This window comes from Hyla sarda, unplaced genomic scaffold, assembly GCF_029499605.1.
Source record: "Hyla sarda isolate aHylSar1 unplaced genomic scaffold, aHylSar1.hap1 scaffold_460, whole genome shotgun sequence".
Classification (NCBI taxonomy): domain Eukaryota; kingdom Metazoa; phylum Chordata; class Amphibia; order Anura; family Hylidae; genus Hyla; species Hyla sarda.
This window is the reverse complement of record NW_026610473.1, coordinates 1-27,490: the sequence shown is the minus strand read 5'-3', so window position 1 is coordinate 27,490 and position 27,490 is coordinate 1. Positions and strand designations below refer to the sequence as shown.

The window sequence follows — 27,490 nt, the reverse complement described above, 5'->3', positions numbered from 1 at the left end:
CATCAGCACTGCTCTGCCTGAGCAGAACCATCACCGCCATAGGTTGTCAAATAACCCGGATTTAACCCACACAGGTAAGTCCAATGGGGTGCAGGCATGTCCTCTATGCTTACAGCTTCCCGTGGGTGTTGGTTTGATACCGTTTGGGGACAGCCAAGGAGGCATCTGCAGGCAACAAAGGTAGGTGTGTGCTTGTGTGTGTGTTTCCTATGCAGATCCTAAGCCCAGTGTCACATGCAAGTAGGAGGAGTAAGAAGGGTTCCTGGCAAATCCGGGTTATGGATTGCATTTAAAAAGGCCCCGTGGGAGTGCAATGGGCCCCTGTCTTGCTGCTTAGCAATAATGGTATGGGTTTAGGTTCTGCTGTGTGTACTGGTGGTTGACTGCCCCCCAGCCCAGAGTGTGCATGGAAAATTGTCTGGCAGCCTCCCTGACAGCAAGCAGTGATAGTGCCCATGAAGGGGACCTTGTTGGGCCCGCCCCTTTCACGGTTATCGCTTCTCGGCCTTTTGGCTAAGATCAAGTGTAGTATCTGTTCTTATCAGTTTAATATCTGATACGTCCCCTATCTGGGGACCATATATTAAATGGATTTTTGAGAACGGGGGCTGATTTCGAAGCTTGCTTCCGTCGCCCTATGCATTGACCCGATATGGCAGTATCTTCGGGTACAGTGCACCACCCCCTTACAGGGTTAAAAAGAAAGATTCCTACTTTCATTGCTACCTGCTTGCTGGCTAGCCAGCTAGCCAGCCCTGTGGGCCTTGCTGCTGCTGCTTCTGCAGCCAAAAAACAAAAGGTGGTGCTGCTGCTGCTTCTGCTGCTTCTGCTTCTGCTTGTGTCTGGCCGCTGTTGGAGCGTCCAGGCACAGGACTTCTGCTGCTGCTGACTAAATAGCCTCCTTAATTGGATCATTTGAGTAGCCAGCACACCTGTGCAGGTAGGGCATGACATGATAGGCAGCTGCCTTGATAGCGGGTGGGTGCTGAATGTTCCTAATTGACAAAATAAGATTAATGCTTATGAAGAAATATAAAATCTCATCCCTTCCCCAATATCGCGCCACACCCCTACCCCTTAATTCCCTGGTTGAACTTGATGGACATATGTCTTTTTTCGACCGTACTAACTATGTAACTATGTAACATAACATGGGGGGGGGGTCTCCTGGCTGTTCACACAGGTGTGTCATTGCTGTACATTGACCATGCATTGCTTCTGTGGTATTGCAAAGGCAAAGACAAATGCTTCCAGCCATCCATTGCACTAATGGATTGGTCATCAGCTGGCTGTCTATGTCCCGCATCAATATAGACCAAAGTACAGAGGGTTAGGCTATGCTATTGTGCACCTACCTGATGCATCAGAAGGTGCGAGGCCCTTGCTAAATTCTGTGCACAGACTTTGAAATCTATGCTTTAGACTGTATCTAAACCTGCTCCAACATGGACTGACATTCTGGCCTACTTTCAGCCGATGCGACTTGTCTGTCGCTGAACAGTCGCTTTTTATGTATTCAGCACCTATGTATAATGTTGTAAAAATGCTCTAGAAGCTAAAGTCGCAGAAATGTCGCACATATTTGGCCTGCAACTTTCTGTGCGACAAATTCAGACAGGAAAAATCAGTATAAATCCTTAGAAAATTATCCCCCAGTGTCTCCATCTGCTGGCGGTATTGAATAAGCATTGCTGCACTGATGGGGTATGCATTAGACGAAAAAAAAGAAGAAAAAGAAGAATAATACGCCCAGAAAAGAGGCGAAAAGGAGAAAAACGTAAAAAAACGTGAAAAAAAAGTAAGAGGAAGAGAAGGGAAAAAAAGGTGGAAATGGGTTTAAAAGTGATTTCGGCGGAGAAATATATATATATATATATATATATATATATATATATATATATACGCGCACACACACACATATATATAAACGTATTCTCCGTTGAGATATTGCAGCCGCTGCTGTGTTCAGGCCCAGGAGCCTTAGCACTGTGCTATGATGTCACTCAATACCACTGACATCACTAGGTGTAAACAACATCTCTCCTTTGCTGTGTATGTGACTATGGAGCTGTTTGGTGATGTCGTCTATTACGGCCTTCATAGAAGCAACAGGAGATTGTTGCATCCATCTAGAACCCTCAGAACTACAGTGCTATGATGTCACTCACTTCCACAGGCCTTGCAGAGTGTAAACAACAACAACCCAGCTTTGTTGTGTATGTAACCATAGGGATTTGTGATGTCACCTAGAACCTTCACAGCAGCGACAGCTTTATGAGGAGCATCAGCACTGCTCTGCCTGAGCAGAACCATCACCGCCATAGGTTGTCAAATAACCCGGATTTAACCCACACAGGTAAGTCCAATGGGGTGCAGGCATGTCCTCTATGCTTACAGCTTCCCGTGGGTGTTGGTTTGATACCGTTTGGGGACAGCCAAGGAGGCATCTGCAGGCAACAAAGGTAGGTGTGTGCTTGTGTGTGTGTTTCCTATGCAGATCCTAAGCCCAGTGTCACATGCAAGTAGGAGGAGTAAGAAGGGTTCCTGGCAAATCCGGGTTATGGATTGCATTTAAAAAGGCCCCGTGGGAGTGCAATGGGCCCCTGTCTTGCTGCTTAGCAATAATGGTATGGGTTTAGGTTCTGCTGTGTGTACTGGTGGTTGACTGCCCCCCAGCCCAGAGTGTGCATGGAAAATTGTCTGGCAGCCTCCCTGACAGCAAGCAGTGATAGTGCCCATGAAGGGGACCTTGTTGGGCCCGCCCCTTTCACGGTTATCGCTTCTCGGCCTTTTGGCTAAGATCAAGTGTAGTATCTGTTCTTATCAGTTTAATATCTGATACGTCCCCTATCTGGGGACCATATATTAAATGGATTTTTGAGAACGGGGGCTGATTTCGAAGCTTGCTTCCGTCGCCCTATGCATTGACCCGATATGGCAGTATCTTCGGGTACAGTGCACCACCCCCTTACAGGGTTAAAAAGAAAGATTCCTACTTTCATTGCTACCTGCTTGCTGGCTAGCCAGCTAGCCAGCCCTGTGGGCCTTGCTGCTGCTGCTTCTGCAGCCAAAAAACAAAAGGTGGTGCTGCTGCTGCTTCTGCTGCTTCTGCTTCTGCTTGTGTCTGGCCGCTGTTGGAGCGTCCAGGCACAGGACTTCTGCTGCTGCTGACTAAATGGCCTCCTTAATTGGATCATTTGAGTAGCCAGCACACCTGTGCAGGTAGGGCATGACATGATAGGCAGCTGCCTTGATAGCGGGTGGGTGCTGAATGTTCCTAATTGACAAAATAAGATTAATGCTTATGAAGAAATATAAAATCTCATCCCTTCCCCAATATCGCGCCACACCCCTACCCCTTAATTCCCTGGTTGAACTTGATGGACATATGTCTTTTTTCGACCGTACTAACTATGTAACTATGTAACATAACATGGGGGGGGGGTCTCCTGGCTGTTCACACAGGTGTGTCATTGCTGTACATTGACCATGCATTGCTTCTGTGGTATTGCAAAGGCAAAGACAAATGCTTCCAGCCATCCATTGCACTAATGGATTGGTCATCAGCTGGCTGTCTATGTCCCGCATCAATATAGACCAAAGTACAGAGGGTTAGGCTATGCTATTGTGCACCTACCTGATGCATCAGAAGGTGCGAGGCCCTTGCTAAATTCTGTGCACAGACTTTGAGATCTATGCTTTAGACTGTATCTAAACCTGCTCCAACATGGACTGACATTCTGGCCTACTTTCAGCCGATGCGACTTGTCTGTCGCTGAACAGTCGCTTTTTATGTATTCAGCACCTATGTATAATGTTGTAAAAATGCTCTAGAAGCTAAAGTCGCAGAAATGTCGCACATATTTGGCCTGCAACTTTCTGTGCGACAAATTCAGACAGGAAAAATCAGTATAAATCCTTAGAAAATTATCCCCCAGTGTCTCCATCTGCTGGCGGTATTGAATAAGCATTGCTGCACTGATGGGGTATGCATTAGACGAAAAAAAAGGAGAAAAAGAAGAATAATACGCCCAGAAAAGAGGCGAAAAGGAGAAAAACGTAAAAAAACGTGAAAAAAAAGTAAGAGGAAGAGAAGGGAAAAAAAGGTGGAAATGGGTTTAAAAGTGATTTCGGCGGAGAAATATATATATATATATATATATATATATATATATATATATATACGCGCACACACACACATATATATAAACGTATTCTCCGTTGAGATATTGCAGCCGCTGCTGTGTCCAGGCCCAGGAGCCTTAGCACTGTGCTATGATGTCACTCAATACCACTGACATCACTAGGTGTAAACAACATCTCTCCTTTGCTGTGTATGTGACTATGGAGCTGTTTGGTGATGTCGTCTATTACGGCCTTCATAGAAGCAACAGGAGATTGTTGCATCCATCTAGAACCCTCAGAACTACAGTGCTATGATGTCACTCACTTCCACAGGCCTTGCAGAGTGTAAACAACAACAACCCAGCTTTGTTGTGTATGTAACCATAGGGATTTGTGATGTCACCTAGAACCTTCACAGCAGCGACAGCTTTATGAGGAGCATCAGCACTGCTCTGCCTGAGCAGAACCATCACCGCCATAGGTTGTCAAATAACCCGGATTTAACCCACACAGGTAAGTCCAATGGGGTGCAGGCATGTCCTCTATGCTTACAGCTTCCCGTGGGTGTTGGTTTGATACCGTTTGGGGACAGCCAAGGAGGCATCTGCAGGCAACAAAGGTAGGTGTGTGCTTGTGTGTGTGTTTCCTATGCAGATCCTAAGCCCAGTGTCACATGCAAGTAGGAGGAGTAAGAAGGGTTCCTGGCAAATCCGGGTTATGGATTGCATTTAAAAAGGCCCCGTGGGAGTGCAATGGGCCCCTGTCTTGCTGCTTAGCAATAATGGTATGGGTTTAGGTTCTGCTGTGTGTACTGGTGGTTGACTGCCCCCCAGCCCAGAGTGTGCATGGAAAATTGTCTGGCAGCCTCCCTGACAGCAAGCAGTGATAGTGCCCATGAAGGGGACCTTGTTGGGCCCGCCCCTTTCACGGTTATCGCTTCTCGGCCTTTTGGCTAAGATCAAGTGTAGTATCTGTTCTTATCAGTTTAATATCTGATACGTCCCCTATCTGGGGACCATATATTAAATGGATTTTTGAGAACGGGGGCTGATTTCGAAGCTTGCTTCCGTCGCCCTATGCATTGACCCGATATGGCAGTATCTTCGGGTACAGTGCACCACCCCCTTACAGGGTTAAAAAGAAAGATTCCTACTTTCATTGCTACCTGCTTGCTGGCTAGCCAGCTAGCCAGCCCTGTGGGCCTTGCTGCTGCTGCTTCTGCAGCCAAAAAACAAAAGGTGGTGCTGCTGCTGCTTCTGCTGCTTCTGCTTCTGCTTGTGTCTGGCCGCTGTTGGAGCGTCCAGGCACAGGACTTCTGCTGCTGCTGACTAAATGGCCTCCTTAATTGGATCATTTGAGTAGCCAGCACACCTGTGCAGGTAGGGCATGACATGATAGGCAGCTGCCTTGATAGCGGGTGGGTGCTGAATGTTCCTAATTGACAAAATAAGATTAATGCTTATGAAGAAATATAAAATCTCATCCCTTCCCCAATATCGCGCCACACCCCTACCCCTTAATTCCCTGGTTGAACTTGATGGACATATGTCTTTTTTCGACCGTACTAACTATGTAACTATGTAACATAACATGGGGGGGGGGTCTCCTGGCTGTTCACACAGGTGTGTCATTGCTGTACATTGACCATGCATTGCTTCTGTGGTATTGCAAAGGCAAAGACAAATGCTTCCAGCCATCCATTGCACTAATGGATTGGTCATCAGCTGGCTGTCTATGTCCCGCATCAATATAGACCAAAGTACAGAGGGTTAGGCTATGCTATTGTGCACCTACCTGATGCATCAGAAGGTGCGAGGCCCTTGCTAAATTCTGTGCACAGACTTTGAGATCTATGCTTTAGACTGTATCTAAACCTGCTCCAACATGGACTGACATTCTGGCCTACTTTCAGCCGATGCGACTTGTCTGTCGCTGAACAGTCGCTTTTTATGTATTCAGCACCTATGTATAATGTTGTAAAAATGCTCTAGAAGCTAAAGTCGCAGAAATGTCGCACATATTTGGCCTGCAACTTTCTGTGCGACAAATTCAGACAGGAAAAATCAGTATAAATCCTTAGAAAATTATCCCCCAGTGTCTCCATCTGCTGGCGGTATTGAATAAGCATTGCTGCACTGATGGGGTATGCATTAGACGAAAAAAAAGAAGAAAAAGAAGAATAATACGCCCAGAAAAGAGGCGAAAAGGAGAAAAACGTAAAAAAACGTGAAAAAAAAGTAAGAGGAAGAGAAGGGAAAAAAAGGTGGAAATGGGTTTAAAAGTGATTTCGGCGGAGAAATATATATATATATATATATATATATATATATATATATATATATACGCGCACACACACACATATATATAAACGTATTCTCCGTTGAGATATTGCAGCCGCTGCTGTGTCCAGGCCCAGGAGCCTTAGCACTGTGCTATGATGTCACTCAATACCACTGACATCACTAGGTGTAAACAACATCTCTCCTTTGCTGTGTATGTGACTATGGAGCTGTTTGGTGATGTCGTCTATTACGGCCTTCATAGAAGCAACAGGAGATTGTTGCATCCATCTAGAACCCTCAGAACTACAGTGCTATGATGTCACTCACTTCCACAGGCCTTGCAGAGTGTAAACAACAACAACCCAGCTTTGTTGTGTATGTAACCATAGGGATTTGTGATGTCACCTAGAACCTTCACAGCAGCGACAGCTTTATGAGGAGCATCAGCACTGCTCTGCCTGAGCAGAACCATCACCGCCATAGGTTGTCAAATAACCCGGATTTAACCCACACAGGTAAGTCCAATGGGGTGCAGGCATGTCCTCTATGCTTACAGCTTCCCGTGGGTGTTGGTTTGATACCGTTTGGGGACAGCCAAGGAGGCATCTGCAGGCAACAAAGGTAGGTGTGTGCTTGTGTGTGTGTTTCCTATGCAGATCCTAAGCCCAGTGTCACATGCAAGTAGGAGGAGTAAGAAGGGTTCCTGGCAAATCCGGGTTATGGATTGCATTTAAAAAGGCCCCGTGGGAGTGCAATGGGCCCCTGTCTTGCTGCTTAGCAATAATGGTATGGGTTTAGGTTCTGCTGTGTGTACTGGTGGTTGACTGCCCCCCAGCCCAGAGTGTGCATGGAAAATTGTCTGGCAGCCTCCCTGACAGCAAGCAGTGATAGTGCCCATGAAGGGGACCTTGTTGGGCCCGCCCCTTTCACGGTTATCGCTTCTCGGCCTTTTGGCTAAGATCAAGTGTAGTATCTGTTCTTATCAGTTTAATATCTGATACGTCCCCTATCTGGGGACCATATATTAAATGGATTTTTGAGAACGGGGGCTGATTTCGAAGCTTGCTTCCGTCGCCCTATGCATTGACCCGATATGGCAGTATCTTCGGGTACAGTGCACCACCCCCTTACAGGGTTAAAAAGAAAGATTCCTACTTTCATTGCTACCTGCTTGCTGGCTAGCCAGCTAGCCAGCCCTGTGGGCCTTGCTGCTGCTGCTTCTGCAGCCAAAAAACAAAAGGTGGTGCTGCTGCTGCTTCTGCTGCTTCTGCTTCTGCTTGTGTCTGGCCGCTGTTGGAGCGTCCAGGCACAGGACTTCTGCTGCTGCTGACTAAATGGCCTCCTTAATTGGATCATTTGAGTAGCCAGCACACCTGTGCAGGTAGGGCATGACATGATAGGCAGCTGCCTTGATAGCGGGTGGGTGCTGAATGTTCCTAATTGACAAAATAAGATTAATGCTTATGAAGAAATATAAAATCTCATCCCTTCCCCAATATCGCGCCACACCCCTACCCCTTAATTCCCTGGTTGAACTTGATGGACATATGTCTTTTTTCGACCGTACTAACTATGTAACTATGTAACATAACATGGGGGGGGGGGTCTCCTGGCTGTTCACACAGGTGTGTCATTGCTGTACATTGACCATGCATTGCTTCTGTGGTATTGCAAAGGCAAAGACAAATGCTTCCAGCCATCCATTGCACTAATGGATTGGTCATCAGCTGGCTGTCTATGTCCCGCATCAATATAGACCAAAGTACAGAGGGTTAGGCTATGCTATTGTGCACCTACCTGATGCATCAGAAGGTGCGAGGCCCTTGCTAAATTCTGTGCACAGACTTTGAGATCTATGCTTTAGACTGTATCTAAACCTGCTCCAACATGGACTGACATTCTGGCCTACTTTCAGCCGATGCGACTTGTCTGTCGCTGAACAGTCGCTTTTTATGTATTCAGCACCTATGTATAATGTTGTAAAAATGCTCTAGAAGCTAAAGTCGCAGAAATGTCGCACATATTTGGCCTGCAACTTTCTGTGCGACAAATTCAGACAGGAAAAATCAGTATAAATCCTTAGAAAATTATCCCCCAGTGTCTCCATCTGCTGGCGGTATTGAATAAGCATTGCTGCACTGATGGGGTATGCATTAGACGAAAAAAAAGGAGAAAAAGAAGAATAATACGCCCAGAAAAGAGGCGAAAAGGAGAAAAACGTAAAAAAACGTGAAAAAAAAGTAAGAGGAAGAGAAGGGAAAAAAAGGTGGAAATGGGTTTAAAAGTGATTTCGGCGGAGAAATATATATATATATATATATATATATATATATATATATATATATACGCGCACACACACACATATATATAAACGTATTCTCCGTTGAGATATTGCAGCCGCTGCTGTGTCCAGGCCCAGGAGCCTTAGCACTGTGCTATGATGTCACTCAATACCACTGACATCACTAGGTGTAAACAACATCTCTCCTTTGCTGTGTATGTGACTATGGAGCTGTTTGGTGATGTCGTCTATTACGGCCTTCATAGAAGCAACAGGAGATTGTTGCATCCATCTAGAACCCTCAGAACTACAGTGCTATGATGTCACTCACTTCCACAGGCCTTGCAGAGTGTAAACAACAACAACCCAGCTTTGTTGTGTATGTAACCATAGGGATTTGTGATGTCACCTAGAACCTTCACAGCAGCGACAGCTTTATGAGGAGCATCAGCACTGCTCTGCCTGAGCAGAACCATCACCGCCATAGGTTGTCAAATAACCCGGATTTAACCCACACAGGTAAGTCCAATGGGGTGCAGGCATGTCCTCTATGCTTACAGCTTCCCGTGGGTGTTGGTTTGATACCGTTTGGGGACAGCCAAGGAGGCATCTGCAGGCAACAAAGGTAGGTGTGTGCTTGTGTGTGTGTTTCCTATGCAGATCCTAAGCCCAGTGTCACATGCAAGTAGGAGGAGTAAGAAGGGTTCCTGGCAAATCCGGGTTATGGATTGCATTTAAAAAGGCCCCGTGGGAGTGCAATGGGCCCCTGTCTTGCTGCTTAGCAATAATGGTATGGGTTTAGGTTCTGCTGTGTGTACTGGTGGTTGACTGCCCCCCAGCCCAGAGTGTGCATGGAAAATTGTCTGGCAGCCTCCCTGACAGCAAGCAGTGATAGTGCCCATGAAGGGGACCTTGTTGGGCCCGCCCCTTTCACGGTTATCGCTTCTCGGCCTTTTGGCTAAGATCAAGTGTAGTATCTGTTCTTATCAGTTTAATATCTGATACGTCCCCTATCTGGGGACCATATATTAAATGGATTTTTGAGAACGGGGGCTGATTTCGAAGCTTGCTTCCGTCGCCCTATGCATTGACCCGATATGGCAGTATCTTCGGGTACAGTGCACCACCCCCTTACAGGGTTAAAAAGAAAGATTCCTACTTTCATTGCTACCTGCTTGCTGGCTAGCCAGCTAGCCAGCCCTGTGGGCCTTGCTGCTGCTGCTTCTGCAGCCAAAAAACAAAAGGTGGTGCTGCTGCTGCTTCTGCTGCTTCTGCTTCTGCTTGTGTCTGGCCGCTGTTGGAGCGTCCAGGCACAGGACTTCTGCTGCTGCTGACTAAATAGCCTCCTTAATTGGATCATTTGAGTAGCCAGCACACCTGTGCAGGTAGGGCATGACATGATAGGCAGCTGCCTTGATAGCGGGTGGGTGCTGAATGTTCCTAATTGACAAAATAAGATTAATGCTTATGAAGAAATATAAAATCTCATCCCTTCCCCAATATCGCGCCACACCCCTACCCCTTAATTCCCTGGTTGAACTTGATGGACATATGTCTTTTTTCGACCGTACTAACTATGTAACTATGTAACATAACATGGGGGGGGGGTCTCCTGGCTGTTCACACAGGTGTGTCATTGCTGTACATTGACCATGCATTGCTTCTGTGGTATTGCAAAGGCAAAGACAAATGCTTCCAGCCATCCATTGCACTAATGGATTGGTCATCAGCTGGCTGTCTATGTCCCGCATCAATATAGACCAAAGTACAGAGGGTTAGGCTATGCTATTGTGCACCTACCTGATGCATCAGAAGGTGCGAGGCCCTTGCTAAATTCTGTGCACAGACTTTGAGATCTATGCTTTAGACTGTATCTAAACCTGCTCCAACATGGACTGACATTCTGGCCTACTTTCAGCCGATGCGACTTGTCTGTCGCTGAACAGTCGCTTTTTATGTATTCAGCACCTATGTATAATGTTGTAAAAATGCTCTAGAAGCTAAAGTCGCAGAAATGTCGCACATATTTGGCCTGCAACTTTCTGTGCGACAAATTCAGACAGGAAAAATCAGTATAAATCCTTAGAAAATTATCCCCCAGTGTCTCCATCTGCTGGCGGTATTGAATAAGCATTGCTGCACTGATGGGGTATGCATTAGACGAAAAAAAAGAAGAAAAAGAAGAATAATACGCCCAGAAAAGAGGCGAAAAGGAGAAAAACGTAAAAAAACGTGAAAAAAAAGTAAGAGGAAGAGAAGGGAAAAAAAGGTGGAAATGGGTTTAAAAGTGATTTCGGCGGAGAAATATATATATATATATATATATATATATATATATATATATACGCGCACACACACACATATATATAAACGTATTCTCCGTTGAGATATTGCAGCCGCTGCTGTGTCCAGGCCCAGGAGCCTTAGCACTGTGCTATGATGTCACTCAATACCACTGACATCACTAGGTGTAAACAACATCTCTCCTTTGCTGTGTATGTGACTATGGAGCTGTTTGGTGATGTCGTCTATTACGGCCTTCATAGAAGCAACAGGAGATTGTTGCATCCATCTAGAACCCTCAGAACTACAGTGCTATGATGTCACTCACTTCCACAGGCCTTGCAGAGTGTAAACAACAACAACCCAGCTTTGTTGTGTATGTAACCATAGGGATTTGTGATGTCACCTAGAACCTTCACAGCAGCGACAGCTTTATGAGGAGCATCAGCACTGCTCTGCCTGAGCAGAACCATCACCGCCATAGGTTGTCAAATAACCCGGATTTAACCCACACAGGTAAGTCCAATGGGGTGCAGGCATGTCCTCTATGCTTACAGCTTCCCGTGGGTGTTGGTTTGATACCGTTTGGGGACAGCCAAGGAGGCATCTGCAGGCAACAAAGGTAGGTGTGTGCTTGTGTGTGTGTTTCCTATGCAGATCCTAAGCCCAGTGTCACATGCAAGTAGGAGGAGTAAGAAGGGTTCCTGGCAAATCCGGGTTATGGATTGCATTTAAAAAGGCCCCGTGGGAGTGCAATGGGCCCCTGTCTTGCTGCTTAGCAATAATGGTATGGGTTTAGGTTCTGCTGTGTGTACTGGTGGTTGACTGCCCCCCAGCCCAGAGTGTGCATGGAAAATTGTCTGGCAGCCTCCCTGACAGCAAGCAGTGATAGTGCCCATGAAGGGGACCTTGTTGGGCCCGCCCCTTTCACGGTTATCGCTTCTCGGCCTTTTGGCTAAGATCAAGTGTAGTATCTGTTCTTATCAGTTTAATATCTGATACGTCCCCTATCTGGGGACCATATATTAAATGGATTTTTGAGAACGGGGGCTGATTTCGAAGCTTGCTTCCGTCGCCCTATGCATTGACCCGATATGGCAGTATCTTCGGGTACAGTGCACCACCCCCTTACAGGGTTAAAAAGAAAGATTCCTACTTTCATTGCTACCTGCTTGCTGGCTAGCCAGCTAGCCAGCCCTGTGGGCCTTGCTGCTGCTGCTTCTGCAGCCAAAAAACAAAAGGTGGTGCTGCTGCTGCTTCTGCTGCTTCTGCTTCTGCTTGTGTCTGGCCGCTGTTGGAGCGTCCAGGCACAGGACTTCTGCTGATGCTGACTAAATGGCCTCCTTAATTGGATCATTTGAGTAGCCAGCACACCTGTGCAGGTAGGGCATGACATGATAGGCAGCTGCCTTGATAGCGGGTGGGTGCTGAATGTTCCTAATTGACAAAATAAGATTAATGCTTATGAAGAAATATAAAATCTCATCCCTTCCCCAATATCGCGCCACACCCCTACCCCTTAATTCCCTGGTTGAACTTGATGGACATATGTCTTTTTTCGACCGTACTAACTATGTAACTATGTAACATAACATGGGGGGGGTTCTCCTGGCTGTTCACACAGGTGTGTCATTGCTGTACATTGACCATGCATTGCTTCTGTGGTATTGCAAAGGCAAAGACAAATGCTTCCAGCCATCCATTGCACTAATGGATTGGTCATCAGCTGGCTGTCTATGTCCCGCATCAATATAGACCAAAGTACAGAGGGTTAGGCTATGCTATTGTGCACCTACCTGATGCATCAGAAGGTGCGAGGCCCTTGCTAAATTCTGTGCACAGACTTTGAGATCTATGCTTTAGACTGTATCTAAACCTGCTCCAACATGGACTGACATTCTGGCCTACTTTCAGCCGATGCGACTTGTCTGTCGCTGAACAGTCGCTTTTTATGTATTCAGCACCTATGTATAATGTTGTAAAAATGCTCTAGAAGCTAAAGTCGCAGAAATGTCGCACATATTTGGCCTGCAACTTTCTGTGCGACAAATTCAGACAGGAAAAATCAGTATAAATCCTTAGAAAATTATCCCCCAGTGTCTCCATCTGCTGGCGGTATTGAATAAGCATTGCTGCACTGATGGGGTATGCATTAGACGAAAAAAAAGAAGAAAAAGAAGAATAATACGCCCAGAAAAGAGGCGAAAAGGAGAAAAACGTAAAAAAACGTGAAAAAAAAGTAAGAGGAAGAGAAGGGAAAAAAAGGTGGAAATGGGTTTAAAAGTGATTTCGGCGGAGAAATATATATATATATATATATATATATATATATATATATATATATATATACGCGCACACACACACATATATATAAACGTATTCTCCGTTGAGATATTGCAGCCGCTGCTGTGTCCAGGCCCAGGAGCCTTAGCACTGTGCTATGATGTCACTCAATACCACTGACATCACTAGGTGTAAACAACATCTCTCCTTTGCTGTGTATGTGACTATGGAGCTGTTTGGTGATGTCGTCTATTACGGCCTTCATAGAAGCAACAGGAGATTGTTGCATCCATCTAGAACCCTCAGAACTACAGTGCTATGATGTCACTCACTTCCACAGGCCTTGCAGAGTGTAAACAACAACAACCCAGCTTTGTTGTGTATGTAACCATAGGGATTTGTGATGTCACCTAGAACCTTCACAGCAGCGACAGCTTTATGAGGAGCATCAGCACTGCTCTGCCTGAGCAGAACCATCACCGCCATAGGTTGTCAAATAACCCGGATTTAACCCACACAGGTAAGTCCAATGGGGTGCAGGCATGTCCTCTATGCTTACAGCTTCCCGTGGGTGTTGGTTTGATACCGTTTGGGGACAGCCAAGGAGGCATCTGCAGGCAACAAAGGTAGGTGTGTGCTTGTGTGTGTGTTTCCTATGCAGATCCTAAGCCCAGTGTCACATGCAAGTAGGAGGAGTAAGAAGGGTTCCTGGCAAATCCGGGTTATGGATTGCATTTAAAAAGGCCCCGTGGGAGTGCAATGGGCCCCTGTCTTGCTGCTTAGCAATAATGGTATGGGTTTAGGTTCTGCTGTGTGTACTGGTGGTTGACTGCCCCCCAGCCCAGAGTGTGCATGGAAAATTGTCTGGCAGCCTCCCTGACAGCAAGCAGTGATAGTGCCCATGAAGGGGACCTTGTTGGGCCCGCCCCTTTCACGGTTATCGCTTCTCGGCCTTTTGGCTAAGATCAAGTGTAGTATCTGTTCTTATCAGTTTAATATCTGATACGTCCCCTATCTGGGGACCATATATTAAATGGATTTTTGAGAACGGGGGCTGATTTCGAAGCTTGCTTCCGTCGCCCTATGCATTGACCCGATATGGCAGTATCTTCGGGTACAGTGCACCACCCCCTTACAGGGTTAAAAAGAAAGATTCCTACTTTCATTGCTACCTGCTTGCTGGCTAGCCAGCTAGCCAGCCCTGTGGGCCTTGCTGCTGCTGCTTCTGCAGCCAAAAAACAAAAGGTGGTGCTGCTGCTGCTTCTGCTGCTTCTGCTTCTGCTTGTGTCTGGCCGCTGTTGGAGCGTCCAGGCACAGGACTTCTGCTGCTGCTGACTAAATGGCCTCCTTAATTGGATCATTTGAGTAGCCAGCACACCTGTGCAGGTAGGGCATGACATGATAGGCAGCTGCCTTGATAGCGGGTGGGTGCTGAATGTTCCTAATTGACAAAATAAGATTAATGCTTATGAAGAAATATAAAATCTCATCCCTTCCCCAATATCGCGCCACACCCCTACCCCTTAATTCCCTGGTTGAACTTGATGGACATATGTCTTTTTTCGACCGTACTAACTATGTAACTATGTAACATAACATGGGGGGGGGGTCTCCTGGCTGTTCACACAGGTGTGTCATTGCTGTACATTGACCATGCATTGCTTCTGTGGTATTGCAAAGGCAAAGACAAATGCTTCCAGCCATCCATTGCACTAATGGATTGGTCATCAGCTGGCTGTCTATGTCCCGCATCAATATAGACCAAAGTACAGAGGGTTAGGCTATGCTATTGTGCACCTACCTGATGCATCAGAAGGTGCGAGGCCCTTGCTAAATTCTGTGCACAGACTTTGAGATCTATGCTTTAGACTGTATCTAAACCTGCTCCAACATGGACTGACATTCTGGCCTACTTTCAGCCGATGCGACTTGTCTGTCGCTGAACAGTCGCTTTTTATGTATTCAGCACCTATGTATAATGTTGTAAAAATGCTCTAGAAGCTAAAGTCGCAGAAATGTCGCACATATTTGGCCTGCAACTTTCTGTGCGACAAATTCAGACAGGAAAAATCAGTATAAATCCTTAGAAAATTATCCCCCAGTGTCTCCATCTGCTGGCGGTATTGAATAAGCATTGCTGCACTGATGGGGTATGCATTAGACGAAAAAAAAGAAGAAAAAGAAGAATAATACGCCCAGAAAAGAGGCGAAAAGGAGAAAAACGTAAAAAAACGTGAAAAAAAAGTAAGAGGAAGAGAAGGGAAAAAAAGGTGGAAATGGGTTTAAAAGTGATTTCGGCGGAGAAATATATATATATATATATATATATATATATATATATATATATACGCGCACACACACACATATATATAAACGTATTCTCCGTTGAGATATTGCAGCCGCTGCTGTGTCCAGGCCCAGGAGCCTTAGCACTGTGCTATGATGTCACTCAATACCACTGACATCACTAGGTGTAAACAACATCTCTCCTTTGCTGTGTATGTGACTATGGAGCTGTTTGGTGATGTCGTCTATTACGGCCTTCATAGAAGCAACAGGAGATTGTTGCATCCATCTAGAACCCTCAGAACTACAGTGCTATGATGTCACTCACTTCCACAGGCCTTGCAGAGTGTAAACAACAACAACCCAGCTTTGTTGTGTATGTAACCATAGGGATTTGTGATGTCACCTAGAACCTTCACAGCAGCGACAGCTTTATGAGGAGCATCAGCACTGCTCTGCCTGAGCAGAACCATCACCGCCATAGGTTGTCAAATAACCCGGATTTAACCCACACAGGTAAGTCCAATGGGGTGCAGGCATGTCCTCTATGCTTACAGCTTCCCGTGGGTGTTGGTTTGATACCGTTTGGGGACAGCCAAGGAGGCATCTGCAGGCAACAAAGGTAGGTGTGTGCTTGTGTGTGTGTTTCCTATGCAGATCCTAAGCCCAGTGTCACATGCAAGTAGGAGGAGTAAGAAGGGTTCCTGGCAAATCCGGGTTATGGATTGCATTTAAAAAGGCCCCGTGGGAGTGCAATGGGCCCCTGTCTTGCTGCTTAGCAATAATGGTATGGGTTTAGGTTCTGCTGTGTGTACTGGTGGTTGACTGCCCCCCAGCCCAGAGTGTGCATGGAAAATTGTCTGGCAGCCTCCCTGACAGCAAGCAGTGATAGTGCCCATGAAGGGGACCTTGTTGGGCCCGCCCCTTTCACGGTTATCGCTTCTCGGCCTTTTGGCTAAGATCAAGTGTAGTATCTGTTCTTATCAGTTTAATATCTGATACGTCCCCTATCTGGGGACCATATATTAAATGGATTTTTGAGAACGGGGGCTGATTTCGAAGCTTGCTTCCGTCGCCCTATGCATTGACCCGATATGGCAGTATCTTCGGGTACAGTGCACCACCCCCTTACAGGGTTAAAAAGAAAGATTCCTACTTTCATTGCTACCTGCTTGCTGGCTAGCCAGCTAGCCAGCCCTGTGGGCCTTGCTGCTGCTGCTTCTGCAGCCAAAAAACAAAAGGTGGTGCTGCTGCTGCTTCTGCTGCTTCTGCTTCTGCTTGTGTCTGGCCGCTGTTGGAGCGTCCAGGCACAGGACTTCTGCTGCTGCTGACTAAATGGCCTCCTTAATTGGATCATTTGAGTAGCCAGCACACCTGTGCAGGTAGGGCATGACATGATAGGCAGCTGCCTTGATAGCGGGTGGGTGCTGAATGTTCCTAATTGACAAAATAAGATTAATGCTTATGAAGAAATATAAAATCTCATCCCTTCCCCAATATCGCGCCACACCCCTACCCCTTAATTCCCTGGTTGAACTTGATGGACATATGTCTTTTTTCGACCGTACTAACTATGTAACTATGTAACATAACATGGGGGGGGGGGTCTCCTGGCTGTTCACACAGGTGTGTCATTGCTGTACATTGACCATGCATTGCTTCTGTGGTATTGCAAAGGCAAAGACAAATGCTTCCAGCCATCCATTGCACTAATGGATTGGTCATCAGCTGGCTGTCTATGTCCCGCATCAATATAGACCAAAGTACAGAGGGTTAGGCTATGCTATTGTGCACCTACCTGATGCATCAGAAGGTGCGAGGCCCTTGCTAAATTCTGTGCACAGACTTTGAGATCTATGCTTTAGACTGTATCTAAACCTGCTCCAACATGGACTGACATTCTGGCCTACTTTCAGCCGATGCGACTTGTCTGTCGCTGAACAGTCGCTTTTTATGTATTCAGCACCTATGTATAATGTTGTAAAAATGCTCTAGAAGCTAAAGTCGCAGAAATGTCGCACATATTTGGCCTGCAACTTTCTGTGCGACAAATTCAGACAGGAAAAATCAGTATAAATCCTTAGAAAATTATCCCCCAGTGTCTCCATCTGCTGGCGGTATTGAATAAGCATTGCTGCACTGATGGGGTATGCATTAGACAAAAAAAAGAAGAAAAAGAAGAATAATACGCCCAGAAAAGAGGCGAAAAGGAGAAAAACGTAAAAAAACGTGAAAAAAAAGTAAGAGGAAGAGAAGGGAAAAAAAGGTGGAAATGGGTTTAAAAGTGATTTCGGCGGAGAAATATATATATATATATATATATATATATATATATATATATACGCGCACACACACACATATATATAAACGTATTCTCCGTTGAGATATTGCAGCCGCTGCTGTGTCCAGGCCCAGGAGCCTTAGCACTGTGCTATGATGTCACTCAATACCACTGACATCACTAGGTGTAAACAACATCTCTCCTTTGCTGTGTATGTGACTATGGAGCTGTTTGGTGATGTCGTCTATTACGGCCTTCATAGAAGCAACAGGAGATTGTTGCATCCATCTAGAACCCTCAGAACTACAGTGCTATGATGTCACTCACTTCCACAGGCCTTGCAGAGTGTAAACAACAACAACCCAGCTTTGTTGTGTATGTAACCATAGGGATTTGTGATGTCACCTAGAACCTTCACAGCAGCGACAGCTTTATGAGGAGCATCAGCACTGCTCTGCCTGAGCAGAACCATCACCGCCATAGGTTGTCAAATAACCCGGATTTAACCCACACAGGTAAGTCCAATGGGGTGCAGGCATGTCCTCTATGCTTACAGCTTCCCGTGGGTGTTGGTTTGATACCGTTTGGGGACAGCCAAGGAGGCATCTGCAGGCAACAAAGGTAGGTGTGTGCTTGTGTGTGTGTTTCCTATGCAGATCCTAAGCCCAGTGTCACATGCAAGTAGGAGGAGTAAGAAGGGTTCCTGGCAAATCCGGGTTATGGATTGCATTTAAAAAGGCCCCGTGGGAGTGCAATGGGCCCCTGTCTTGCTGCTTAGCAATAATGGTATGGGTTTAGGTTCTGCTGTGTGTACTGGTGGTTGACTGCCCCCCAGCCCAGAGTGTGCATGGAAAATTGTCTGGCAGCCTCCCTGACAGCAAGCAGTGATAGTGCCCATGAAGGGGACCTTGTTGGGCCCGCCCCTTTCACGGTTATCGCTTCTCGGCCTTTTGGCTAAGATCAAGTGTAGTATCTGTTCTTATCAGTTTAATATCTGATACGTCCCCTATCTGGGGACCATATATTAAATGGATTTTTGAGAACGGGGGCTGATTTCGAAGCTTGCTTCCGTCGCCCTATGCATTGACCCGATATGGCAGTATCTTCGGGTACAGTGCACCACCCCCTTACAGGGTTAAAAAGAAAGATTCCTACTTTCATTGCTACCTGCTTGCTTGCTGGCTAGCCAGCTAGCCAGCCCTGTGGGCCTTGCTGCTGCTGCTTCTGCAGCCAAAAAACAAAAGGTGGTGCTGCTGCTGCTTCTGCTGCTTCTGCTTCTGCTTGTGTCTGGCCGCTGTTGGAGCGTCCAGGCACAGGACTTCTGCTGCTGCTGACTAAATGGCCTCCTTAATTGGATCATTTGAGTAGCCAGCACACCTGTGCAGGTAGGGCATGACATGATAGGCAGCTGCCTTGATAGCGGGTGGGTGCTGAATGTTCCTAATTGACAAAATAAGATTAATGCTTATGAAGAAATATAAAATCTCATCCCTTCCCCAATATCGCGCCACACCCCTACCCCTTAATTCCCTGGTTGAACTTGATGGACATATGTCTTTTTTCGACCGTACTAACTATGTAACTATGTAACATAACATGGGGGGGGGGTCTCCTGGCTGTTCACACAGGTGTGTCATTGCTGTACATTGACCATGCATTGCTTCTGTGGTATTGCAAAGGCAAAGACAAATGCTTCCAGCCATCCATTGCACTAATGGATTGGTCATCAGCTGGCTGTCTATGTCCCGCATCAATATAGACCAAAGTACAGAGGGTTAGGCTATGCTATTGTGCACCTACCTGATGCATCAGAAGGTGCGAGGCCCTTGCTAAATTCTGTGCACAGACTTTGAGATCTATGCTTTAGACTGTATCTAAACCTGCTCCAACATGGACTGACATTCTGGCCTACTTTCAGCCGATGCGACTTGTCTGTCGCTGAACAGTCGCTTTTTATGTATTCAGCACCTATGTATAATGTTGTAAAAATGCTCTAGAAGCTAAAGTCGCAGAAATGTCGCACATATTTGGCCTGCAACTTTCTGTGCGACAAATTCAGACAGGAAAAATCAGTATAAATCCTTAGAAAATTATCCCCCAGTGTCTCCATCTGCTGGCGGTATTGAATAAGCATTGCTGCACTGATGGGGTATGCATTAGACGAAAAAAAAGAAGAAAAAGAAGAATAATACGCCCAGAAAAGAGGCGAAAAGGAGAAAAACGTAAAAAAACGTGAAAAAAAAGTAAGAGGAAGAGAAGGGAAAAAAAGGTGGAAATGGGTTTAAAAGTGATTTCGGCGGAGAAATATATATATATATATATATATATATATATATATATATATACGCGCACACACACACATATATATAAACGTATTCTCCGTTGAGATATTGCAGCCGCTGCTGTGTCCAGGCCCAGGAGCCTTAGCACTGTGCTATGATGTCACTCAATACCACTGACATCACTAGGTGTAAACAACATCTCTCCTTTGCTGTGTATGTGACTATGGAGCTGTTTGGTGATGTCGTCTATTACGGCCTTCATAGAAGCAACAGGAGATTGTTGCATCCATCTAGAACCCTCAGAACTACAGTGCTATGATGTCACTCACTTCCACAGGCCTTGCAGAGTGTAAACAACAACAACCCAGCTTTGTTGTGTATGTAACCATAGGGATTTGTGATGTCACCTAGAACCTTCACAGCAGCGACAGCTTTATGAGGAGCATCAGCACTGCTCTGCCTGAGCAGAACCATCACCGCCATAGGTTGTCAAATAACCCGGATTTAACCCACACAGGTAAGTCCAATGGGGTGCAGGCATGTCCTCTATGCTTACAGCTTCCCGTGGGTGTTGGTTTGATACCGTTTGGGGACAGCCAAGGAGGCATCTGCAGGCAACAAAGGTAGGTGTGTGCTTGTGTGTGTGTTTCCTATGCAGATCCTAAGCCCAGTGTCACATGCAAGTAGGAGGAGTAAGAAGGGTTCCTGGCAAATCCGGGTTATGGATTGCATTTAAAAAGGCCCCGTGGGAGTGCAATGGGCCCCTGTCTTGCTGCTTAGCAATAATGGTATGGGTTTAGGTTCTGCTGTGTGTACTGGTGGTTGACTGCCCCCCAGCCCAGAGTGTGCATGGAAAATTGTCTGGCAGCCTCCCTGACAGCAAGCAGTGATAGTGCCCATGAAGGGGACCTTGTTGGGCCCGCCCCTTTCACGGTTATCGCTTCTCGGCCTTTTGGCTAAGATCAAGTGTAGTATCTGTTCTTATCAGTTTAATATCTGATACGTCCCCTATCTGGGGACCATATATTAAATGGATTTTTGAGAACGGGGGCTGATTTCGAAGCTTGCTTCCGTCGCCCTATGCATTGACCCGATATGGCAGTATCTTCGGGTACAGTGCACCACCCCCTTACAGGGTTAAAAAGAAAGATTCCTACTTTCATTGCTACCTGCTTGCTGGCTAGCCAGCTAGCCAGCCCTGTGGGCCTTGCTGCTGCTGCTTCTGCAGCCAAAAAACAAAAGGTGGTGCTGCTGCTGCTTCTGCTGCTTCTGCTTCTGCTTGTGTCTGGCCGCTGTTGGAGCGTCCAGGCACAGGACTTCTGCTGCTGCTGACTAAATGGCCTCCTTAATTGGATCATTTGAGTAGCCAGCACACCTGTGCAGGTAGGGCATGACATGATAGGCAGCTGCCTTGATAGCGGGTGGGTGCTGAATGTTCCTAATTGACAAAATAAGATTAATGCTTATGAAGAAATATAAAATCTCATCCCTTCCCCAATATCGCGCCACACCCCTACCCCTTAATTCCCTGGTTGAACTTGATGGACATATGTCTTTTTTCGACCGTACTAACTATGTAACTATGTAACATAACATGGGGGGGGGGGTCTCCTGGCTGTTCACACAGGTGTGTCATTGCTGTACATTGACCATGCATTGCTTCTGTGGTATTGCAAAGGCAAAGACAAATGCTTCCAGCCATCCATTGCACTAATGGATTGGTCATCAGCTGGCTGTCTATGTCCCGCATCAATATAGACCAAAGTACAGAGGGTTAGGCTATGCTATTGTGCACCTACCTGATGCATCAGAAGGTGCGAGGCCCTTGCTAAATTCTGTGCACAGACTTTGAGATCTATGCTTTAGACTGTATCTAAACCTGCTCCAACATGGACTGACATTCTGGCCTACTTTCAGCCGATGCGACTTGTCTGTCGCTGAACAGTCGCTTTTTATGTATTCAGCACCTATGTATAATGTTGTAAAAATGCTCTAGAAGCTAAAGTCGCAGAAATGTCGCACATATTTGGCCTGCAACTTTCTGTGCGACAAATTCAGACAGGAAAAATCAGTATAAATCCTTAGAAAATTATCCCCCAGTGTCTCCATCTGCTGGCGGTATTGAATAAGCATTGCTGCACTGATGGGGTATGCATTAGACGAAAAAAAAGAAGAAAAAGAAGAATAATACGCCCAGAAAAGAGGCGAAAAGGAGAAAAACGTAAAAAAACGTGAAAAAAAAGTAAGAGGAAGAGAAGGGAAAAAAAGGTGGAAATGGGTTTAAAAGTGATTTCGGCGGAGAAATATATATATATATATATATATATATATATATATATATATATATATCGCGCACACACACACATAGATATAAACGTATTCTCCGTTGAGATATTGCAGCCGCTGCTGTGTCCAGGCCCAGGAGCCTTAGCACTGTGCTATGATGTCACTCAATACCACTGACATCACTAGGTGTAAACAACATCTCTCCTTTGCTGTGTATGTGACTATGGAGCTGTTTGGTGGATGTCGTCTATTACGGCCTTCATAGAAGCAACAGGAGATTGTTGCATCCATCTAGAACCCTCAGAACTACAGTGCTATGATGTCACTCACTTCCACAGGCCTTGCAGAGTGTAAACAACAACAACCCAGCTTTGTTGTGTATGTAACCATAGGGATTTGTGATGTCACCTAGAACCTTCACAGCAGCGACAGCTTTATGAGGAGCATCAGCACTGCTCTGCCTGAGCAGAACCATCACCGCCATAGGTTGTCAAATAACCCGGATTTAACCCACACAGGTAAGTCCAATGGGGTGCAGGCATGTCCTCTATGCTTACAGCTTCCCGTGGGTGTTGGTTTGATACCGTTTGGGGACAGCCAAGGAGGCATCTGCAGGCAACAAAGGTAGGTGTGTGCTTGTGTGTGTGTTTCCTATGCAGATCCTAAGCCCAGTGTCACATGCAAGTAGGAGGAGTAAGAAGGGTTCCTGGCAAATCCGGGTTATGGATTGCATTTAAAAAGGCCCCGTGGGAGTGCAATGGGCCCCTGTCTTGCTGCTTAGCAATAATGGTATGGGTTTAGGTTCTGCTGTGTGTACTGGTGGTTGACTGCCCCCCAGCCCAGAGTGTGCATGGAAAATTGTCTGGCAGCCTCCCTGACAGCAAGCAGTGATAGTGCCCATGAAGGGGACCTTGTTGGGCCCGCCCCTTTCACGGTTATCGCTTCTCGGCCTTTTGGCTAAGATCAAGTGTAGTATCTGTTCTTATCAGTTTAATATCTGATACGTCCCCTATCTGGGGACCATATATTAAATGGATTTTTGAGAACGGGGGCTGATTTCGAAGCTTGCTTCCGTCGCCCTATGCATTGACCCGATATGGCAGTATCTTCGGGTACAGTGCACCACCCCCTTACAGGGTTAAAAAAGAAAGATTCCTACTTTCATTGCTACCTGCTTGCTTGCTGGCTAGCCAGCTAGCCAGCCCTGTGGGCCTTGCTGCTGCTGCTTCTGCAGCCAAAAAACAAAAGGTGGTGCTGCTGCTGCTTCTGCTGCTTCTGCTTCTGCTTGTGTCTGGCCGCTGTTGGAGCGTCCAGGCACAGGACTTCTGCTGCTGCTGACTAAATGGCCTCCTTAATTGGATCATTTGAGTAGCCAGCACACCTGTGCAGGTAGGGCATGACATGATAGGCAGCTGCCTTGATAGCGGGTGGGTGCTGAATGTTCCTAATTGACAAAATAAGATTAATGCTTATGAAGAAATATAAAATCTCATCCCTTCCCCAATATCGCGCCACACCCCTACCCCTTAATTCCCTGGTTGAACTTGATGGACATATGTCTTTTTTCGACCGTACTAACTATGTAACTATGTAACATAACATGGGGGGGGGGGTCTCCTGGCTGTTCACACAGGTGTGTCATTGCTGTACATTGACCATGCATTGCTTCTGTGGTATTGCAAAGGCAAAGACAAATGCTTCCAGCCATCCATTGCACTAATGGATTGGTCATCAGCTGGCTGTCTATGTCCCGCATCAATATAGACCAAAGTACAGAGGGTTAGGCTATGCTATTGTGCACCTACCTGATGCATCAGAAGGTGCGAGGCCCTTGCTAAATTCTGTGCACAGACTTTGAGATCTATGCTTTAGACTGTATCTAAACCTGCTCCAACATGGACTGACATTCTGGCCTACTTTCAGCCGATGCGACTTGTCTGTCGCTGAACAGTCGCTTTTTATGTATTCAGCACCTATGTATAATGTTGTAAAAATGCTCTAGAAGCTAAAGTCGCAGAAATGTCGCACATATTTGGCCTGCAACTTTCTGTGCGACAAATTCAGACAGGAAAAATCAGTATAAATCCTTAGAAAATTATCCCCCAGTGTCTCCATCTGCTGGCGGTATTGAATAAGCATTGCTGCACTGATGGGGTATGCATTAGACGAAAAAAAAGAAGAAAAAGAAGAATAATACGCCCAGAAAAGAGGCGAAAAGGAGAAAAACGTAAAAAAACGTGAAAAAAAAGTAAGAGGAAGAGAAGGGAAAAAAAGGTGGAAATGGGTTTAAAAGTGATTTCGGCGGAGAAATATATATATATATATATATATATATATATATATATATATACGCGCACACACACACATATATATAAACGTATTCTCCGTTGAGATATTGCAGCCGCTGCTGTGTCCAGGCCCAGGAGCCTTAGCACTGTGCTATGATGTCACTCAATACCACTGACATCACTAGGGTGTAAACAACATCTCTCCTTTGCTGTGTATGTGACTATGGAGCTGTTTGGTGATGTCGTCTATTACGGCCTTCATAGAAGCAACAGGAGATTGTTGCATCCATCTAGAACCCTCAGAACTACAGTGCTATGATGTCACTCACTTCCACAGGCCTTGCAGAGTGTAAACAACAACAACCCAGCTTTGTTGTGTATGTAACCATAGGGATTTGTGATGTCACCTAGAACCTTCACAGCAGCGACAGCTTTATGAGGAGCATCAGCACTGCTCTGCCTGAGCAGAACCATCACCGCCATAGGTTGTCAAATAACCCGGATTTAACCCACACAGGTAAGTCCAATGGGGTGCAGGCATGTCCTCTATGCTTACAGCTTCCCGTGGGTGTTGGTTTGATACCGTTTGGGGACAGCCAAGGAGGCATCTGCAGGCAACAAAGGTAGGTGTGTGCTTGTGTGTGTGTTTCCTATGCAGATCCTAAGCCCAGTGTCACATGCAAGTAGGAGGAGTAAGAAGGGTTCCTGGCAAATCCGGGTTATGGATTGCATTTAAAAAGGCCCCGTGGGAGTGCAATGGGCCCCTGTCTTGCTGCTTAGCAATAATGGTATGGGTTTAGGTTCTGCTGTGTGTACTGGTGGTTGACTGCCCCCCAGCCCAGAGTGTGCATGGAAAATTGTCTGGCAGCCTCCCTGACAGCAAGCAGTGATAGTGCCCATGAAGGGGACCTTGTTGGGCCCGCCCCTTTCACGGTTATCGCTTCTCGGCCTTTTGGCTAAGATCAAGTGTAGTATCTGTTCTTATCAGTTTAATATCTGATACGTCCCCTATCTGGGGACCATATATTAAATGGATTTTTGAGAACGGGGGCTGATTTCGAAGCTTGCTTCCGTCGCCCTATGCATTGACCCGATATGGCAGTATCTTCGGGTACAGTGCACCACCCCCTTACAGGGGTTAAAAAGAAAGATTCCTACTTTCATTGCTACCTGCTTGCTGGCTAGCCAGCTAGCCAGCCCTGTGGGCCTTGCTGCTGCTGCTTCTGCAGCCAAAAAACAAAAGGTGGTGCTGCTGCTGCTTCTGCTGCTTCTGCTTCTGCTTGTGTCTGGCCGCTGTTGGAGCGTCCAGGCACAGGACTTCTGCTGCTGCTGACTAAATGGCCTCCTTAATTGGATCATTTGAGTAGCCAGCACACCTGTGCAGGTAGGGCATGACATGATAGGCAGCTGCCTTGATAGCGGGTGGGTGCTGAATGTTCCTAATTGACAAAATAAGATTAATGCTTATGAAGAAATATAAAATCTCATCCCTTCCCCAATATCGCGCCACACCCCTACCCCTTAATTCCCTGGTTGAACTTGATGGACATATGTCTTTTTTCGACCGTACTAACTATGTAACTATGTAACATAACATGGGGGGGGGGTCTCCTGGCTGTTCACACAGGTGTGTCATTGCTGTACATTGACCATGCATTGCTTCTGTGGTATTGCAAAGGCAAAGACAAATGCTTCCAGCCATCCATTGCACTAATGGATTGGTCATCAGCTGGCTGTCTATGTCCCGCATCAATATAGACCAAAGTACAGAGGGTTAGGCTATGCTATTGTGCACCTACCTGATGCATCAGAAGGTGCGAGGCCCTTGCTAAATTCTGTGCACAGACTTTGAGATCTATGCTTTAGACTGTATCTAAACCTGCTCCAACATGGACTGACATTCTGGCCTACTTTCAGCCGATGCGACTTGTCTGTCGCTGAACAGTCGCTTTTTATGTATTCAGCACCTATGTATAATGTTGTAAAAATGCTCTAGAAGCTAAAGTCGCAGAAATGTCGCACATATTTGGCCTGCAACTTTCTGTGCGACAAATTCAGACAGGAAAAATCAGTATAAATCCTTAGAAAATTATCCCCCAGTGTCTCCATCTGCTGGCGGTATTGAATAAGCATTGCTGCACTGATGGGGTATGCATTAGACGAAAAAAAAGAAGAAAAAGAAGAATAATACGCCCAGAAAAGAGGCGAAAAGGAGAAAAACGTAAAAAAACGTGAAAAAAAAGTAAGAGGAAGAGAAGGGAAAAAAAGGTGGAAATGGGTTTAAAAGTGATTTCGGCGGAGAAATATATATATATATATATATATATATATATATACGCGCACACACACACATATATATAAACGTATTCTCCGTTGAGATATTGCAGCCGCTGCTGTGTCCAGGCCCAGGAGCCTTAGCACTGTGCTATGATGTCACTCAATACCACTGACATCACTAGGTGTAAACAACATCTCTCCTTTGCTGTGTATGTGACTATGGAGCTGTTTGGTGATGTCGTCTATTACGGCCTTCATAGAAGCAACAGGAGATTGTTGCATCCATCTAGAACCCTCAGAACTACAGTGCTATGATGTCACTCACTTCCACAGGCCTTGCAGAGTTGTAAACAACAACAACCCAGCTTTGTTGTGTATGTAACCATAGGGATTTGTGATGTCACCTAGAACCTTCACAGCAGCGACAGCTTTATGAGGAGCATCAGCACTGCTCTGCCTGAGCAGAACCATCACCGCCATAGGTTGTCAAATAACCGGATTTAACCCACACAGGTAAGTCCAATGGGGTGCAGGCA

General features: G+C 46.0%; 12 non-coding genes across 12 annotated transcripts; all 12 read left to right on the top strand.

Moving 5' to 3' along the window:
* Positions 1 to 493: 493 nt before the first annotated feature.
* Positions 494 to 684, top strand: LOC130335884 (U2 spliceosomal RNA). Its single transcript, XR_008877412.1, has one exon. It is a non-coding gene; the product is annotated as a U2 spliceosomal RNA (small nuclear RNA).
* A 2,091-nt stretch (positions 685 to 2,775) lies between these two features.
* Positions 2,776 to 2,966, top strand: LOC130335883 (U2 spliceosomal RNA). Its single transcript, XR_008877411.1, has one exon. It is a non-coding gene; the product is annotated as a U2 spliceosomal RNA (small nuclear RNA).
* Positions 2,967 to 5,057: 2,091 nt separating this feature from the next.
* On the top strand, positions 5,058 to 5,248 carry LOC130335881 (U2 spliceosomal RNA). Its single transcript, XR_008877410.1, has one exon. It is a non-coding gene; the product is annotated as a U2 spliceosomal RNA (small nuclear RNA).
* Positions 5,249 to 7,341: 2,093 nt separating this feature from the next.
* LOC130335873 (U2 spliceosomal RNA) lies at positions 7,342 to 7,532 on the top strand. Its single transcript, XR_008877408.1, has one exon. It is a non-coding gene; the product is annotated as a U2 spliceosomal RNA (small nuclear RNA).
* Positions 7,533 to 9,626: 2,094 nt separating this feature from the next.
* Positions 9,627 to 9,817, top strand: LOC130335861 (U2 spliceosomal RNA). Its single transcript, XR_008877400.1, has one exon. It is a non-coding gene; the product is annotated as a U2 spliceosomal RNA (small nuclear RNA).
* Positions 9,818 to 11,906: 2,089 nt separating this feature from the next.
* On the top strand, positions 11,907 to 12,097 carry LOC130335848 (U2 spliceosomal RNA). The gene has a single exon (XR_008877389.1). It is a non-coding gene; the product is annotated as a U2 spliceosomal RNA (small nuclear RNA).
* A 2,096-nt stretch (positions 12,098 to 14,193) lies between these two features.
* On the top strand, positions 14,194 to 14,384 carry LOC130335836 (U2 spliceosomal RNA). The gene has a single exon (XR_008877378.1). It is a non-coding gene; the product is annotated as a U2 spliceosomal RNA (small nuclear RNA).
* A 2,091-nt stretch (positions 14,385 to 16,475) lies between these two features.
* Positions 16,476 to 16,666, top strand: LOC130335824 (U2 spliceosomal RNA). Its single transcript, XR_008877367.1, has one exon. It is a non-coding gene; the product is annotated as a U2 spliceosomal RNA (small nuclear RNA).
* A 2,089-nt stretch (positions 16,667 to 18,755) lies between these two features.
* Positions 18,756 to 18,946, top strand: LOC130335924 (U2 spliceosomal RNA). The gene has a single exon (XR_008877448.1). It is a non-coding gene; the product is annotated as a U2 spliceosomal RNA (small nuclear RNA).
* A 2,093-nt stretch (positions 18,947 to 21,039) lies between these two features.
* LOC130335911 (U2 spliceosomal RNA) lies at positions 21,040 to 21,230 on the top strand. The gene has a single exon (XR_008877437.1). It is a non-coding gene; the product is annotated as a U2 spliceosomal RNA (small nuclear RNA).
* A 2,096-nt stretch (positions 21,231 to 23,326) lies between these two features.
* LOC130335899 (U2 spliceosomal RNA) lies at positions 23,327 to 23,517 on the top strand. Its single transcript, XR_008877426.1, has one exon. It is a non-coding gene; the product is annotated as a U2 spliceosomal RNA (small nuclear RNA).
* Positions 23,518 to 25,613: 2,096 nt separating this feature from the next.
* Positions 25,614 to 25,804, top strand: LOC130335887 (U2 spliceosomal RNA). Its single transcript, XR_008877415.1, has one exon. It is a non-coding gene; the product is annotated as a U2 spliceosomal RNA (small nuclear RNA).
* The last annotated feature ends 1,686 nt before the right edge of the window (positions 25,805 to 27,490 follow it).